General features: G+C 40.9%; 1 pseudogene; it reads right to left on the bottom strand.

Annotated features, from left to right (window-relative positions):
* Nucleotides 1-2140: 2140 nt before the first annotated feature.
* LOC110325136 overlaps nucleotides 2141-3804 on the bottom strand; it is a 41174-nt pseudogene continuing 39510 nt past the window's right edge.

Here is a 3804-nt window from a genome sequence, read left to right as displayed (position 1 = left end):
AAACATTTCAAAGAATGTACAATTTTGTTATTTCTACAAAACCAAGCATAAACAAACAAAAATGAGTTGCATGATACTCACATTCCAATTTTGAGGAAAACCTGAAAGCATTACACTGTTTACCTAATCCTTACTATTTGAAGGTCTTACATCAGTAAGAGTCTTAAAGGACATTTCGTATGTAATCATAATTGAGCTATTACAAGTGAGCATTACCTTTGTTGTAAGACTAATATTTATTTCTATCTTGTACTTGCTTGGAAGGCCTACTCTGTAAGATATACTTCCTAGATTCTGTTCTCTGTGTATATAATATGTTTATGCCAGTTTAGCTATGTGTTGATTTTTGCTTTACATGATAATGCTAAGAATATCTGTGCAGCAAAGAGCATAGTATTGAAAGAAAGAAATGTTTCTCTTCCTTGGATAAAGATAGTCTTGGTTGATGTTTTAGAAGATATGGGCTGGAGTGACTGCTCAACAATTAAGAATACTTCTTCCTTTTTCAGAATTCCAAATTTGTTTTCCAACATCTATGTCTGTCTGGTTGATTTCTATTTATCTGTAACTTTATTTATTTTTTCCTGACACCAGCAACAGATTTTATTATGTGAAAGCTCAGGCATGGACCATGACCTTCTGCAGCAGAGTTTTGTTTTTGTTTTTTTTTTTTTTTTTTTAAGTCTCACATCCCTACTTGTAGCTAAAGAGATGGATGACAGAGTAGCCCAAGTTACATCACAGTTACTGTGCACTTCTTGATTATCTTAAGATCACAAAGAGTGTGATTTGGACCCAAATATTATAAATAAAAGCCCTACAATGAAATTACTCTATGATACCTGTACTGGCTGGTTTTGTGACAACTTGACACAGCTGGAGTTATCACAGAGAAAGGAGCTTCAGTTGAGGAAATGCCCTGATGAGATCCAGCTGTGGGGCATTTTCTCAATTAGTGATCAAGGGGGAGAGGCCCCTTGTAGGTGGGACCATCTCTGGGCTGGTAGTCTTGGATTCTATAAGAGAGCAGGCTGAGCAAGCCAGGGGAGGCAAGCCAGTAAAGAACATCCCTCCATGGCCTCTGCATCAGCTCCTGCTCCCTGTCCTGCTTGAGTTTCAATCCTGACTTCTTTCAGTGATGAACAGCCATGTGGAAATGTAAGCTGAATAAACCCTTTCCTCCCCAACTTGATTCTTGGTCATGATGTTTGTGCAGGAATAGAAACCCTGACTAAGACAATACCCACCCGACAGACATCAACAGCCTCACCCAGCTGAGAAGGGAAGCACCTTCTGATAGCCAGAACTGAATGGAACAGGAAATAATGGCCTGTGAGTGAGCCTGGGAGAGGAGTCTAATCCTGTGAGTGGAAAACTCAAATCCTCCTGTAGCCCTCTTATATGAGTTAGGCAGGATTTAAGCTCTTAGGGTGGGAAAAAAAATTCTCCTGGTTCCCCAGCAACCTACGTACCGCTCCTGCTCATGAATGAGCAGTGTTGGGAAGGTGGGCCTCCATTTTTCAAATGTAAGGACAGAATTCTTAGGAGCTGAAGCAGAGGTGATTTTTGGGCAGAACCGAGTGCCCTTATATTTTCCACATCTGGGGAATGTGAGCTGGTGTACCTCATCTGGGATTTGTCTTATTCTTCTGATCAGTTCCTTGCCTGGATCCAGAAGGCAAGTTCCTTTTCTTATTCCCCTCAAATGATACTTAGCTTGAGAAACACTGTGCTCTGAACAGCTGATTGAAAGTTCAGCCCTGGGGCTACTTCCTTGTTATGAAGCTGTTTCTTCATAAGTCAGCCTCACTCTCTGGCAGCCGCAGTGGAACATGGACAGAGAGACATGCTTTGTCTCCTCATCCAAAGAAGGTACTACAGAAAGGGCATTCCCAGGACCCATCTGCCACACCCTTTGTGCTAGACTTTCTGCAGTAGAAGCATCTCATTCTGGCTACAAGGACCCCCAAGGTGTCCCTACTTCTGTCCTTAAAGCACGCCAACTCCTCTAAGGCTCTCAGCTTATAAGTGTATTATTTTTAACATTCAAAAGAAAGTTCTGCATTAATGGCCTCCCCCTTCTAGCCATTTAGCCCTTAGACGCTGAGAGAGTGGGCTGCGGGCATAAATCAATTCACATTTAGGTGTTCTGGTCATTGGGGTCACACTTGATCATAACGTTCAGCCCCACTCCCTTTTTGGCTGTTTCAAAGGCTTCAACTGTCTTCTCCAGAGGGAATCTATGGGTAGCTAAGGACTTTACCTTCAAAATCTTCGATGCAAGCGTGGAAATTACCATCGGCCACGAGTTGCAATATCGCAACATACCTTTGATATCCACCTCCCGCACCGCTGCATGCACTAGAGCTAAATTGATCCCATTGAGCCCATACCTACTCTCACCAAGGTCCCACCAGAGTGAGTGGCATAGATGACTGTCTGAAGGGAAGACTCTGCTGCTGTGCATTCATTGCTGACCTCCAGCTTGCTCCCTAGCCGACTTTCCACCTGAGGGGTCTCTTTGGCAACCTGGATGGTAAAGTCTGCTCCAACTTCCTTGGCTTTGGTCAACCGAGAAGCAGATAGGTCGGTCACCACCACTTGAGCAGTTCCCATTGCTTTGGCCACAAGCCAACTGGCCCAGCTCCACACACAAGAACCTTGTTCCCCAGGGAAACTGAACTCTAAGGCAGGCATACATCCCCACAGAGAGAGGTTCAGTCAGGGCCCCTTCTTCAAAGGTGACACCTGTCAGGAAGTTTGTAGTAGAGGTCAGCACTATGTTTATAGAAGCAGCAGAGGTTCCTATCAGGCAGGGGTGTGGCACAGACAAAGATTGAAGGTGTCGGATTGTATACTCCAATCTTTCATTATTCATCTACTTTTCTGGGGAATGCCAGGCTTAGTGGCAACCCGGTCTCCTGTCCAGTCTCATGTCCATATTTGACATGATAAATGGATATTTGACATGTTGTTTTCCAAATATTAAAAGAATAATTGAAATTATCCTAATCATTAATGCTGTCGTCATAGTGAATAGTAACATCTCAAAAAGATAAAAATCATTTAAAATCATGAAACAGTATATTTGAACAATTTAATGATTAGTAAATAAATGTATGTTTACTTAACTGAGATTTTGAATACAAGAAATCTTCTTTTCACTGTGATTGGCTTAATCATGTCTAAAATCTTGAAGTATTACTTTAAACCACAGGTTGATTACTGTATATAAGATGATAATAAGCTTTTAATGTGTCAGTTTTAAGTATATCTTCAGTTAAATACAAATTTATTGATTGATAATAGTTTCATTTAGCTTATCAATTTAACTAGCAAGAGAAATTATTTAAACAGGAAGAGAATGGAAATAGAAAAATAGAAACAGTCTCATTCCCATGGAAAGCAAGACTGAATCACATACATGTGTGTAACACAAAATTTTATTAAGAATAAAGGTTGACCTCAAGTTCTTTGAATATCCTGAGATTAAAAATATATGATTTTATTTTTCTGTTTCCTTATGAGTAAGTCCTCTGTCTGCTTGGCCAAATCGTTTCTGTGTCCAGACTTTAGATATGGATACTATGTAATTATGGTCCCTTGAGTCACTCACTTCATAAATAGCTCCTTTCTTATGAGTAATCTGGGCTAGTGTTTACACTCACAGCCAAGTTGCTAGGCAACAAGTAGCACAACTCTCAATTGTTTTAAGGATCCATCTACCACTGAGCTGAGCCTAAACACATTTGTCCATAACACACACACAGACACACACAGACACACACACACACACACACACAC

This window comes from Mus pahari, chromosome 8, assembly GCF_900095145.1.
Source record: "Mus pahari chromosome 8, PAHARI_EIJ_v1.1, whole genome shotgun sequence".
Classification (NCBI taxonomy): domain Eukaryota; kingdom Metazoa; phylum Chordata; class Mammalia; order Rodentia; family Muridae; genus Mus; species Mus pahari.
The sequence above is the reverse complement of the archived record's forward strand: the minus strand, read 5'-3'. Positions and strand labels throughout refer to the sequence as shown.